At 35.9% G+C, this 15,102-nt stretch overlaps 2 long non-coding RNA genes across 3 annotated transcripts; one reads left to right on the forward strand and one right to left on the reverse strand.

Moving 5' to 3' along the window:
* The first annotated feature begins 2,155 nt into the window (after positions 1 to 2,155).
* On the forward strand, positions 2,156 to 10,487 carry LOC148778947 (uncharacterized). 2 transcript variants are annotated; one of them, XR_016048061.1, is made up of 4 exons: positions 2,157 to 2,348; positions 3,088 to 5,591; positions 9,917 to 10,053; positions 10,183 to 10,487. It is a non-coding gene; the product is annotated as an uncharacterized LOC148778947 (long non-coding RNA). The 2 variants fall into 2 exon arrangements; XR_016048060.1 differs by lacking the exon at positions 10,183 to 10,487 and having other exon boundaries at positions 2,156 to 2,348; positions 9,917 to 10,181.
* A 697-nt stretch (positions 10,488 to 11,184) lies between these two features.
* Positions 11,185 to 13,056, reverse strand: LOC148778948 (uncharacterized). Its single transcript, XR_016048154.1, has 2 exons — positions 12,662 to 13,056; positions 11,185 to 11,515 (listed from the first exon to the last, which is right to left on the reverse strand). It is a non-coding gene; the product is annotated as an uncharacterized LOC148778948 (long non-coding RNA).
* Positions 13,057 to 15,102: the final 2,046 nt, after the last annotated feature.

The following is a 15,102-nucleotide window of genomic DNA, read 5'->3' on the forward strand; positions in this document are numbered from 1 at the left end:
ACAGTCCACTTTTTTTTTAACAAACATCACTCTTATTTTCTATAAAATCCAACTCAAATTGAATAAATATAATCAAATTGAATATATCTAATGATAAACAATACTACAAAGAATCAAAACCCTATAAATTTAATACATGATTTGTAAAATATTGACTGGATTTGATCAAATGGCAAAAAAAAAAAAAAAAAAACAGTCCACTTTTTTTTTAACAAACATCACTCTTATTTTCTATAAAATCCAACTCAAATTGAATAAATATAATCAAATTGAATATATCTAATGATAAACAACACTACAGATAATCAAAACCTATAACTTTAATACATGATTTGTAAAATATTGACTGGATTTGATTAAATGGCGGAAAAAAAAATAAAAAAAAATAGTCCACTTTTTTTTTAACAGACATCACTCTTATTTTCTATAAAATCCAACTCAAATTGAATAAATATAATCAAATTGAATATATCTAATGATAAACAACACTACAAAGAATCAAAACCCTATAAATTTAATACATGATTTGTAAAATATTGACTGGATTTGATCAAATGGCGAAAAAAAAAAAAACAGTCCACTTTTTTTTTAACAGACATCACTCTTATTTTCTATATAATGCAACTCAAATTGAATAAATATAATTAAATTGAATATATGTAATGATAAACAACACTACAAAGAATCAAAACCCTATAAATTTAATGCATGATTTGTAAAATATTGACTGGATTTAATCGCATGGCGGAAAAAAAAAAAAACAGAGTTTTTACCTATTCTTCGTGCATTCGTGCCTTCAAATTCAAAATTGATATGTATTCCTCCAAGATAATCACAAATTATGAACACAAAATTCTGACCAACACTCTTACAATCACTCAGCCTGAAATTTTACAAAAAATGAAGCTTTATTTCGATTGAAATCACTGAAATGGCGGAAACCCTAAAACTCACTCGGCAATCCAAATTTGTTGATAAAAAATAGTGGTTTTAATTCGTTTTATCGAGTGAAAATGATTCGAAATTTGAATTAAAGCCTGTAAGATTCGTTCATAAGGCTGAAAACGTTGAAAATCGATCACAAAATGACAAAAAAAATCGAAATCCAGTGAAGAACACTGTGCAACCCGTGTTCTTCCCGGTGACTCGGACGGAATCGCGAATCTACTATTGGGAATCGCCCGGTTCTCTCTAGACACGGGCGATTCCCATTTTATGTGCAGAACCAACGCGTCCTCGAATGATTCCCGAGTCGAACTGGACGAGTCCGGTTTGACTCGACGTTTTTTAAAACCCTGGTTTGAACTATTGGCTTGTGGTTAGGGCATATTGACCCATCAAATTTATGTCCTTTTCGATGTTATCTCTTGCATGAGAGGTGTTCCAATTATTTGGTGCCTTTTCTTGGAGGGAGAAGTCTAAATGATGTTCTATTCAAAGGGTAAGCTAATTTACTATTTCAATAGAGTTAATTTTGAAACACCACCTTTAAACTGTAGTTGCTGGTTTATGGTTTTCATTACACCACTAACACCACCCCACTAATAATAACTTTAAAAAAACAGGTAAAATTAGATTTTCAACAACTTAAAAGCTTGATTGAAGATTTTCAGCAACAAGTTATTTCATTTTTTTTTTAAAGATAAATGTAGATTATAAGATATTATATATTTAATGTATGTTTTTCTATATATTTTTTTAAATTTTATTGGGGGGTTTTTTACCTATGTTTTTTTTAAAAAAAAAAAATCTACCGGACCAAACAGGTCCGGTTTTCTTTTTAAAATGATCTAAAAGGAAAATTTTCACAAAAAAAAGGGAAACTCACATAAGTATCCCCTATATTGTTCAAAATTTAAAATCGTTCTCAATATTTTATATTTATTCTCTTGTCCCATATTTTTTAGAGCACGTATCGTATTTTAAATTTTTATTCATTTTTCTATACATAGGATATAGCTCAAATTTTGAGAGTCCATATTTCTCAACATAATATATTTTGTAAGAAATAAAAAAATAAATTTAAATAAATAAAATACCCTTAAAACTTACACTCACACACATGGATTTTCTAGAGTTAACGACCCTCCAAAAAAAAAAAAAAAAACTTAGGTTCACACACTCTTTCATAGGAAACGCATGACACTATCCCATGCTCTTTCTCTCTAGCCTTACCAATCTCTCACGCCTTGTCTTCCCTCTCTCTCAAGACCTCTGTTAGGAATGTAATGGTAATGATGGAAGACATCCTTTTTTTTGGTTGAAGATTGAATGGAGGATTGCCTCTTTGAGAACCCATTATTTCATTCAAGTTCAAAGCTACTCTCAAAATCTGGATTTTGAATAAGGTATGGATTAATAATTAAGAGATATATTCACTTTTGGTGAAGAATTAAAAAGCTAATAATTCCTCTCTCTCTACCCTCTCTCTAGGGCATATTGTTCATCTCAAATATGCATTTATAGGTCCACTAAAACATGGACTTGATGACCGTGCTTTTTTTTCATTTGAATCCTGGGTTTTTTCTATAATTTACACTGTTTATCTATTTATTGATTGATTTTTTGGTGTGGGGTTCTCTCTTTATTTTGATTTTTCACTGTATTTATATTTGTTTAGGTAACTCCAATGCTAAAAACCCAAGCGACTGATATAAAATGGAATTATCTCAGTCAATATATAATTTTAAAAATCCCCCCCAAAAAATATGAGTTCAAATCAGAATCACCCAGTTTAGTTTTTGATTCATAGTAGCTGCTGCAATTATTGACTTGTTTGTAAATCTTGTTGAGATCCAACACATTTGCAAAGTATTGAACAAAATTCCTAATAGAGGCAGTATTGGAGAAGCTACCTCAAGATTGTTACCGAGTGGGATTTTATGTTGACCCTAAATTATAAAAAAAAATGGTAAAAATATCCTAGTGATTTTCATACATTGCATCCCCATTGCCAAAGTAGTCTTATATATTTTGCTTTTATTTAAGATTTTTCTACGTATACGTAAGGGCCTGTTATAATACCAAAAGCGATGCATTTTTTTAATTATTTTACTTTCTTTTTAATTTTGTTTTCTTGATATGTAGGGCCAGTTATGATACCATAGGCAATGCATCTTGAAAGGAGTTTGTAATTATTCTTTAACTGTGAAAGTGGCAACTGCGGATCAAGGGGCAGAGATTGGAGTTTTGGAGAGGCCAGCTGTAGATCTGAGCAGAGGAACGATGCATTTTCTCGGATGCTTCTTATGTAAAGGTACTTAACAGGCGTCTTTCATCATCGACGGGCATGGATTTTGGGTGGTGGCAGTGGGTGGATTGCTTGGAATAAGAATGCAGAGTAGGTTTCAAATGGAAGAGAGAAGAGAGAGAAAGTAGTATGAAGAGAGTGACGACCTTAAGTCTTGAGTAGTTTGAAGAGAGAGAAAGGGTCAGGGATTAGTTGACCAAGGTTGTCCCATGACACAAAACAACTGATAAGTCTTGAGTAAATGATTTTTTTGGAAGCCTTTTGTCAGTGTAAAAGTAAACCCTAAGGAAAGCTGTAGAGGTAAGATACGTCAAGGATGAGATGAGGGAGATAGGGAGACATCTTCCATTTAGAATTGATGGGCCCCTTTCCGATGTTCCGAAGGTGCAGCTTGGAGGGTTGAATGAACTTGATAGGAAGGCACAACAGATTTTAGTAGGTTCCTTTTGTTCCCCGCTAGATGCTACTTTTAGTTTGAATAATTGGGCGAAACGAGGATGGGGTCTGTTGTATCTGCCTGAAGTGTTCTCTTTGGGCAAAGGTAGGGCTGCTTTTGTTTTACTACTCCGACCAAGATGTGGCTCGGGCATGGAAGGAAAGATTTTACAGAGTTCGAGGTTCGTTGATGACTCTCTTAGAATGGAGCCCTTCGATGCCCTCGTCTTTTGTGAAGAGGGAACTTACCTAGATTCACTTATGGGGTGTTCCTCTTCATGTTTGGAATGAGTATGTCTTTAAGAAGATTGTCAATCCTTTTGGAGAATACCGTGTTGTTGATATTAAGCTCTTAGTTGGGCCCAATGTTTCTTTTGTTAGAGTTCAAATCAGTCGTTTCTTGGGAGTCCCTTGCATGAGACATATAAGACTATAGGTGGCCCATAATTTGTTCTTGATAGATGTGTGTTTGGAGAGCAATTGTACGACGACATATAATTTTCACAAAAGTGACCAGATGGCTCAGCTATGTGAGATACAGAGTCTTGAAGAGGAATGGACTGATACGTAAGGGGGCTGCAAAACAGGTTCTGGTGAAATTTCACCAGAAAATTTGGAACAAGGGTGCATGTTTTGCTAGGCCGGTGAAATTCAACCACAAAATTTTAAATTGGGCCGGAAAGAATATTGAACGCCAAAGCTAGGTGGTGAAACGGCATACGATTACGAGTGAATTAAAAGTTTGGAAAAGGTGGATTCCAGTTAGGCGTTTCCCAGATTCCTATAAGTTGGCTTCTTCTTTAGTGGGGTTGACTTCGGCCAATGCTTTGAAGCGTGGTAACATTGTGATGACGGTGGACCCTGCAGGTACACTGGCTCCATCTGTGGCACAAATTGCATCGGTTGAGGCGGCACGACATGACACCATGAAAGAAGATTTCAGGAAAGATTTCGGGAATATAAGCTTTGAAAAACGCCTCATCGGGAAGGTGGAAGTGCAGGGCCTAAGGAAGTATTTTTCCCCGTGGCCGGTGTCGGAAAATTTGCTCGTTGCTGCTTCCAAACAGCTAACTGGTATCTTGTTGTGTGCACTACTCATGGCTGATCGTTTGAAGTTTCTCCCTTGCTGATGAAGTAAGAAGAAGAGGACTAACCCAGAGGAGAGGCCGCGCTTTGATCCCCAGGCAGTAGATGAACTGGCGGTGATTTTGTTACTGGAGTCTGATGAGGAAACAAGGGAGCTTGCTATGAAGACGATTCAATCTGTTATGGATGGGGCAACTAACGAGTGTGGAGTGGCAGAATCTTTTGATCTAAAGTCCGCTATGGTGCTAGTTGAGTCTGTCATTCCTATTACTACTCTTCCGGAAGCAAAGAGTGGAGTTGTTGACGATGATGGAGAGGACGCTCTTTATCAGGGAATTCTTGAAGATATGGGATTAGATTATGAGGTCCCTATTGCTGTGATCCTTCAGGTTATGAAGAAAAAGGAGAAAGCAGAGAAGCGTGAAGCCCAGGAATTTCAGTTGACGGGAAAGCTCGTTAAAAATAATGTGAATGGATGAAATGGAGGCTGATATTAAGACGCAGGTGCCTATATCTGTGACAATTAATGCGACGCAGCCGAAGGCTATGGAAAAGCTTTAGACTGAAGATTACGACAAGCCCCCTGGCACTGTTCCTCAGAGCAAGGGGAAGAAGACGATGCTGCTCAAAACTAAAGAAAAGAAGTCAGCTGCTCCCTCCAGCTTTTCAATTACGCTGAATTCCAGAGGCGCTAATGTGGTGATCATGGAGCTGAGTTCAATTGTGGATGCTCCGAGTGTAGGCAGCTCCGATGAGTCTTCTGGCGATGATGGTGATGCTACCATGTTCGATGCGTCTTTACATGGGCCTCACGATAAAGGTCCAGGTTTTTCTTCCAATATTTACTGACGTTTATTTTAAATTGGAATGTTAGAGGTTTAGGGGGTGCTAGTAGTAAGAATGATGTTTTATTTTTGGTTAAGAAGTATAAACCAAATGTTCTAATTTTGTAAGAGACCAAACTTCCCAGCCCTTCTATGGTGGGTGCTTGAGAAGTTTGGGTTTCGAGTTCGGTGTGTTTTGTGGGCATTGATTCTGTTGGGGCTTCGGGTGGGCAGTGGGTTTTGTGGAATCCTCAGATTCTGCAAAGTTTTGAGATTTTAAAAGGGGATAGGGGGTTAGCTATACTTTTCAATGGCCTTAAGCCCAATTTCTCGTGGGGTCTTGTGAATGTATATGGTCCAAACAATGTAGCACTCAAAGTTGACTTTCTTAATGACTTATCGAGGGTTTTATTTGGTTTGAATCTTCCTTTTTGTGTGGGGCTGATTTCAGTTTAATTTGGTGACCTGATGATTCTTCCTCAGGAGGTCAGATTAACTCTTCGATGAGATTGTTTAATGGTTTTATCTAAAACCACAATCTAGTGGATTTACTTCTGCTAGGAGCTTCTTTTACTTGGACCAATAATTGTCTTGGGAATCTCATCATGACTAAAATTGATAGATTCCTGGTTTCAAATGATTTTTTGGAGAGGTTTCTATTAGCTTCTGTGATAGCCTTGCTTAGGATATCCTCGAACCATGCACCTCTTCTTCTTTGTTCTAGTTCTTTTCTTAGAGGTTCAAGGCCTTTTAGACTTGAGATTGGATGGTTGGAAGAAGCGGGTGTGATGGATCTTATAAGGAGGACTTGGGAAAATTCTATTACTTTTGGCTCGGATTTCCAGCTACACAAAAAGTTACTATATGTGAAGCATAAGCTGCTAGAATGGAAGAAAGAAAATAAGTATCAGTTGGGAGCTAAGATTGACAGTCTTTTGGAGGATATTAAGGGGATCGACCAAACTGTACAAAGTGGAGGGGTGTATTCTGAGATACATGCTAGTGAGAGAATTGGAAATATTAATGCTTTGAATGAACTTCGGCGGTCTGAGGAAATTTATTGGATACAAAGGTCTCGAGTCAAATGGCTAAAGGAGGGCGACCTGAACATAACGTTTTTTCACTCTATTGCCAATGCACGTAGGCGGCAGAATGATCTCTCAGGGCTTACTATCCAAGGAGTAATGCAGGATGACGTGGATAGCCTTAATTTGGCAATTAATGAACATTTCTGAAAGTCATTCACATTAGAAGTATGCGCTACTCCTAGCATGAGTTGTATTCCCTTTAAAATTCTTCCAAAGGCTTCTGCGACATAACTAGAAGCTGAGGTATCTATGGAGGAGCTGAAAGTGGTTGTGTTCTCCCTGGTAGGGGATAAGGCACCAAGACCTGATGATTTCCCTATGTGTTTCTTCCATAGATTCTGGTCTATGCTCTTGATGAAACTACTAGGTATGGTACAAAGCTTTTTAGATAGACGTGAATTATTTAGAGGTGTTAACTTTACTTTCATTGCTCTCACTCCAAAAAAATCAGTTGTCAAGGAACTCTTAGTTATCAAACCTATTTCGTTACTGACCAACTTGTACAAAATTGTTGCATAGGTCCTAGCAATGCGTCTGAAAAAGGTGTTGAGTAATGTTATTTCAGGTCCTCAAACAACTTTTATTCAGAATAGACTAATAACTGATAGTGTTTTAACTTCTCAAGAGTGCATCCACTTCAGAACTGAAAGCAAGGAACTGGGGGTTGTTATAAAGCTGGATATGGAAAAGGCGTATGATAGAGTGGAATGGAACATCCTGCTTGAAATTTTAAAATGTATGGGGTTCGGTGATAAATGGCGTAAATGGATTTATGGTTGCCTCTCCTTGACATATTTCTCTATTCTTATTGATGGTTGCCCCAAAGGTTTCTTTAACTCCTCAAGGGGACTCCGTCAAGGGGACCCATTGTCGCCTTTTTTATTCACCATTTATACATAGTGTTTCAGCTTGATGATATCTAATGTAGTAAATAGGGGCAATTTCATGGGATTCCAGGTAGGGCAGGATACTCCTTCTATTTCTCACCTATATTTCTCACCTACAGTACGCAGATGATACGTTAATCTTTTCGGAGGCCAAGGAGTATATTGAATATATTGATAGATTTCTGAGGTGTTGCGAGGTGGCGGTGGGGTTAAAAGTGAATATTGCAAAAACTTCTATGGTGGGGGTTAATTGCAGCAGTGAACTGACAGAGGAACTTGCTTTAATATTTGGATGCAAAGTGGATAAATTCCCCATAATTTATTTGGGGCTTCCTATTTCTGATTCTAGGTTTCCTATTTCAGTATGGGATAGAGTGATTCAACGAGCTCAAACTAAATTGGATTTATGGAAGCCAAAGTATTTGTCGCTTGGGGGACATGTGACCTTGGTTAAATCATGCTTGGAAACCTACCCATTTATTAGATGTCTCTCCTGAAAATCCAGTAGCTATAGTTAAGAAAGTTGAGGAGATGACGCGATGTTTTCTATGGGGGTCTTTTGAGGAGAATAGGAAATATCATTTGTTAAGATGAGATAGAGTGTGTAACCCTAAATGTAAAAGAGGTTTTGGTATTTGAAGAGTGGCATTGATGAATGAGGCATTGTTGACATAATGGTCGTGGCACAGTTTGTTGTTTAATGATCAACTCTGGTGAAAAATTCTAACTGCTAAATACAGTGTTGATAGATTTGGAGTGTGGATTGGAGGTGGTAGAAGAAGTACATCCAGATCTATATTTTGAAAGGATATTTTTCTGTTCAAAGCCTATCTCCATATAGATATTAGGTGGTGTGTGGGGAATGTCACTCAAGTCTCATTCTGGCACCATAAGTGGTTAGGGGATTGCCCTTTGAAGAGTTCATTCCCTGAATTGTTCTCAAAGGCCTCTTCCCCAAATGCTCTGATATGTGAAACTTATCAAGTTGTTGGAGAGCAGGTGGTGTGGGATATCCAATTTCCTTATAATTGAGTAAATGACCAGTTTGTGGCGCATGTTTCGAGCTTATTTTTACAGCTACATGAGGTGGTAATGTCCAATAATACTGATGATGAGGTAATTTGGGAGCACAATAAGGATGACATTGTTTCCGTTAAAGCCATGTATTCTCTTTTGTTCCATGATCGCCACAGGTGGTCGTTGCCTCAGATTTCCCAAATCTGGAATGACCTATTCCTCATAAGGTCCAATGTTTTATTTGGTTGGCTAGGCAAAATAATGTTCTTACCATTGATAATCTCATTAAAAGAGGAAATGTCTTTCAAAATGTTTGCCTGATGTGTAAAGAGGATGAGGAATCGATTTCGTACTTGCTTCTTCATTGTCAATATGCAATATATATATGGTATTACTTCTTTGGGATGCTAGGCTTCAGTACAGCTCTTCCTCAAAGTGTCTTGAGTATCATTTCTCAGTTAGTATTTCTAGCTTTACCAAAATTGGGGGCAAGGATTTGGCAAATTGTTAAAGGAGCTATGTGTTGGGAGTTATGGAAAGAACGGAGCAGACGTACTTTTGAAGGAATTGGTCTTTCATGTGAAGGCCTAATCCAGCGTATTATTTATACGATATGGTGTTGGGTGTTAGCCATTGAGGATGGGAGAGGTGTTAGCGAGATCGATGTGTGGCTTAATCTAGCCTATTTGGTGGTCTCTAAGAGAGTTAAGACGAGACCAGTTGGTAAATGGATACGCTTGGTACAAGGTTGGTTAAAGTTAAACTTTGATGGCAGCTCCCTCGATAATCCGGGTAATGCAAGGATAAGAGGTGTGGTACGTGATTGGACTGGGTCAATTATTTTTGCCTATGCAAGACCTATTGGAACTGCCACGGCTAACATAGTTGTGTTTAGAGCCTTGCTCAAAGGATTACTCCTTATTAAAGCCATGAATTTGGGTCACGGTATAATGGTCGAAAGTGATTCCCAAAACGTGATTAGGTGGTGCAAAAAGGAATAAAGAGTTCCCTAGTTGCTACGATTGTTTTGAGTTCAAGTAGTGAATTTGGAAAGGGAATTATCTTTATCGTTCCATCATGTCTGTAGATAATAGAATGATCTTGCTGATGGTTTTGCTAAACAAGGTGTTGCTATGGATTCTTTTTCTATTTTGAATGATGTAATGAGCGAGTGATGTAACTGCATTTTAGTTGACAATAAATTTGATAACATTTGTCAAAAAAAAAATTTATTCTTTAATTGTGGTCTTGTCCATCTCTTTGTATCTTTTGAAGGCATTTGGGGAAGCAATGTTTGATCAACCCAATTTATCTGATGTTCCTTATCAGGTACAAGGGACTATATCATTTCCAAGTCAATGTGCGTATGTGGTGCTACGAATGTCATGGCAAATGGTCTACTCCCTAATGAGACACTTAGGGATACCATCAATCGCATCCTGGAGTTGAATGCAGTGTAGAAAATGGTGGGACCTTGGTACAAATTCAAGGTTTTTTTTTTTCTTGAAAGTTGAAAGTACCTGGGGTTAATTTGCAATCTCTAATCGGTCTATTTTTTTTTATATCAATGCAAATGTGTTGTTTGCTTTTGTTAGATATGGAGTCTGTCCCTTGTCCCTGACCAAAAGAACCTTCCTTAACTCTTTCTTGAACTGTAAACGAAAATCACATGCCTCTTTGCAAGGAAGCAACTCAAAAGTTGAAGGAGACTGTAAATGATGAAAAGGTTGTTTCTCAACAGTGTTTAGCGGGAAATAAATCTTCGAAGAATGTTGATAAATCAGAAGCTACCACGCTTGACCCAATGAGTAGGAAGGAGCCAAAAAATAACAGCATGGGTGAATGAAATCAATGAATGATTGATTGGATAGTTTCTACTTTATGTAAAATGTATATTAGAAGCATGGTAATAGAGTACTTGAAGGTGGGTGGTGTTTTTTTATCTCTTAATCACGTTTAAGATATCATGGAGAAGGGTTGAAAAATATGTGAGAAAGAGTTTAAGCTGCCCCATTAGCAAACACAACATCTCAAAACTCATGAATATCAATAAACAACACACATAACATTGAGCAAACAAATTCACCAATACAAAAATGCAACAAGTTCACTTAAAATGCACATAGGATGTGATTAAGAGACTCATGAAACCTGTTTCATGGTATTTCGTTCTTTTATTTGAAATTTAAGACCCACAAAATTGCTATTTAAAAATTAAAACAAAACCAAAACACATCACTGGGGTATTGTTTATGCTCTCTCACTCTCTTTGGGTGACATTGCCACTCAAACTAGAATAATTGGAGTACTATTGCCGCCTTGGGCAATAACTAATTAACTATAATTTACATGGGCATAAGAGAGAGAGAGTAAGAGACTTGAGGGTTCAAACCACAGCTTAGCCATCAAATAAGAAAAGATTTATTTATATGGACACAAAGATAAAGTACATCAAATTATTTTTGAAATTTGAGAGAGAGAGATAGAGAGAGACTTGAAGGTTCAAACCAGAACTTACCCATCAAATAAGGAAGAGAATAGAGAGAGAGAGAGAGAGAGAGAGAGAGAGAGAGATGCATGTGATAATTCCATATGAATTACTAGAAAAATCTCCACTAACATTGCTCATATAAAATTCAAATAATATGATTACAACATTGTTCCATCTCTCTCTCTCCCAAAAAGAATTTTTAGCCATGAAAATACATATGCTTAAAGGTCTCGGGCCTTTGACTTCATGATTTTGAAACCCCATATCTTCCTCCTACTCTTGTTATCCCATACAAACTATCTTTGTTCCCGATTCAAAATGCACCACTTTGGCTTCTTGATACTAATTGTAACTCTAAGATCTTCATCATCACTTTTTCACGACAACTCTTCTATGGCTCCTGTACCATTGAACATCTTGCTCATGCCAAACCAATCCTATGGAATTAAATAAAGATGTTATTGCAATAGGGAAGTATATCACATTGTAATATATATACAATCTTACTAGTTTCCTCACAATTTGGTAATATATATATACAATCTTACTAGTTTTCTCACAATTTTCATAAAGCAAATATACATTGTTGAATTAGACAAGCACAGATGTGATCTCATATTGTCGAGAAAACTGATGTGCACAACCACATTAGGTATAAAATAATAATTAAATAGCCCCTCATCCAAAAACCACATTAGAATGGCATTGACATGCATGTCCAAGTTCTTTCCTTTCGAAAAAAAATAAAAAATCCATGATTGAGGGTGTAACAACGACACATAAGAGGAATCTTGAGCACATGCAAAAATACAACACAAGGCCACAAAATTTACTTACCGTTGTAAGAAGTATAAATGGGCCAAAACAGAGCTGTTTTATTATTACTATGTTAAGCATTCACAAGTCGTCATAAAGAAAAAGGAAAAGGAAAATGTCAACAATATGTCTAAATTCCTGAACTTCCCATGAGAGTTCATGTTTCATAGAAACATACAAAATGGATAAGCTACTAGTTTATGTGAATAAATATGGAAGTAGATCACATTGTAAAGCATATGCTATCATATTGAGTTCCTCACAATTTCCATAAAGCAAATCGGCACTCTTAAAGCAAATGAACATAGACATGTTCTCACAATGTCGAGAAAACTGATGTGCACAGCTACAATGACATTTTCACCATAAAAGCGAAATGCATAAAAGTACTTTGACATGGGGATGTAATATATAAAACCCAAACAAGGAAATTTTTGCCCTTTTTTTTCTTTTCTTAAGAATCTAGGATGTTTTCACGATTAATCAACATAGTTTTTTTTTCTTTTTCTTTTTTTTATAGAAGTGCTTATCCATTAGTGCTCTATTGGAAATTTTATTGAACACTTTTCAAACGTATCGTTTCTCACCAAGTTTTACAAACAAGTCAATAATTGAAGTGGGTACAATGCATCAAACAATAAATTGATTTAGTGGTTATATGTTTCAAATGAAAAAGTCAGTTGTTCTATAGGGTTCTATGGCAAGAGCAATAGCAACCAAAAACAAAATTTGCTTTATGAAAAGATCCAAAATGCTCATATACTAACCGGGGGCTCCATTAGGTATCATGACCATCTCTCATTTTAGCATCATATCTTCCACTCTCACCCCCTTATCTTGTGAAAAATAAGAAAACCAACAATTGCAGGAGACCTCCAAACAGCAGAACATCAACAACGTCTTAATCTTGTGAAAAATGGAGAGAGAGAAGATCAGGGAGGGCAAGGCTCAGAGAGAGAGAGAGAGAGGGGATGGAGTGGGCAAGGGGGGAGAGAGAGTGAGTAAAAATGGTGCTCTCTCATAAGGCCTGAAGCTTTTGGATCACTAACAAAGAATGGTAAGGAGAGATAGATGGGGGATGGCAAGGCATGAGAGTTAGAAGAGGGAGAGAGAATGGGGAAGGCAAGGGGGGGAGAGAGAGGAGAGGGGTGTCAAAGAGGGGATAGAGTCGTTGGCCAAAATTCAAAATTCCCTCGTTTTTTTTAGTTATCTTTTTAAGTTTTTAAGCTAAAAGTCTAATAAAATTTCCTTTCATATTAGCTTTGGTCGTCAAATAATGTGAGTGTAATAAATGTTAAAAGGTGCTTTACAAGTCACTCTAAAATTTAAATATTTAAAATAATATTAGATCGAGTAGATCTACGATCACTTAAAATCTTAAAAAATAATAGTCTAGATATAACATTACAATATGCACTATTTACAAAACTTGAAATCTATTTTTTCTCATGTCTATACATTTTGAGGTCGAGATGATTGAATTTGAGGGTTTTTCATCAATAAAATAATTTCTTCTAGTAAAATTTTGATGTGCGCCTTAATTTGATTATGTAGGGCCTCACCCTTATATAAACTTTTTCCTTGTATCCATTCTCTAAAAATAAAATAATATTAGGTGTGATATTATGATTAGGGAAAGGTTTCTATGCTTTCCCTACAACATAGAAGTTCTATCCTCGCCCTGCCATCCAGCCGTCCAATTTTGATCAAGAGAGCCACTAACCGTTTGATCTTAGATTCAACGTCTCAAAGTATTGTATTTTTAGTTTTTTTTTATACAAATTATACGAATATAAAATTTGGTACATACTATCTTCTCATTGGGTACGTACTACCTATTAAAATAGGTACGTGCTACCTATTAAAAATATTAAAAATAATTTTTCGACAAATTATAATGATCAAAAAACCCATTGAAACTTTCAGAGGTATTTTGATCATTTTATTTTATTGAATTTTTTTTTTATATATATATATTTTCACTAATGCGAGATTAATAGAGGAATGGACGTCCAAAATTTGGTGTCAACATAGTTTATAAAAAAAACTTAAAAATAAAATAGCGTAGAGACGTGACATTGTGATTGGGACAATCTTAACCCTCCATTCAGAATGGACGGTTGGATAAGTGGACGGTTGGATAAGGGGGAAGATAAAAATTCTATGTTGTAGGGGAAACATAGAAAGCTTGTCTTAAAGCTATCCCAACCGGCCATTTGATAGACACTAGGTGATATTATGACTAAAATAATAATAAGTGCACTTTATTCAATTGGTATAAGGTTGACACCTTATATAAACTTTTTCTTTATAAATGTGTCATATTTGAAAGATCCATTTAATCATATTATCTACATTGTATTCTTGTGAGATACCGGTAAGTGTGAATGGTTTCATCTATATTTTTGGAATAGTCTGTTACATTTTCCTATGAGCACTTATACTTTGTTCTTTCAGGAGCACAGTTCACTTCTACCCTCTTGGTCGAATGACTTGCTTAAGATATTTGATATTTTGGGAACCACTTAAGAATCACTAGATGATTATTCTTAAAAGAAAAAAAATTGAAATTTAAGCTTTTTAACACTTAGATCTCACCATCTAAAAATGGACGGTTTTTATCCAATCTAGAGACATTGTTTTTTCCAAGTGCTTACCACAAAATTTGGGGTCCTAAAATAATGTTGGGTGGGATTTTATTCGAGAGAGTAAATACACATTATACTCCAGGAGTAGAATATCTTTTGGGTTTTCGAAAAAAAAAACCTTTCCAAAAAATTATAAACCAATTTGAATGATCGCTGTGAATGTAAACTTTTTGTAACGGTTTTATTTTGGTGAACTTCTCTCTCTACTTCTTAATCAACCAGCTGTTTGAATGTCATTACCTGTTGCATTTTAAAAAAGACAATTGCAATATAAAATGTGAAAAACGTTTTTGAAACTAGAACTGTAAAACTTTGAAATAACAGTCTCATTTGAAGTTCTCAAATCCCAACTTTGGCTATTCATTCCTATGATATTCTACGACCTTAGCCATATATTTTTAGGATATTTATTTCATATTTGTGAGAAATAGTAGAACTTTCCAACAAAAAAAAAAAAGCTAATTGAAATATTTTTTGATATCTTATATTTATATTCATATTTTTTTTCTCTTTTTCTTTTTCAGAAATGTATAAATGAGACCGTTTATCTTTTATGCAAG

The sequence above is a fragment of the Amborella trichopoda genome, chromosome 13 (genome assembly GCF_054954075.1).
Source record: "Amborella trichopoda isolate Santa Cruz 75 chromosome 13, AtrichopodaSantaCruz75HAP2 v2.0, whole genome shotgun sequence".
Taxonomy (NCBI): domain Eukaryota; kingdom Viridiplantae; phylum Streptophyta; class Magnoliopsida; order Amborellales; family Amborellaceae; genus Amborella; species Amborella trichopoda.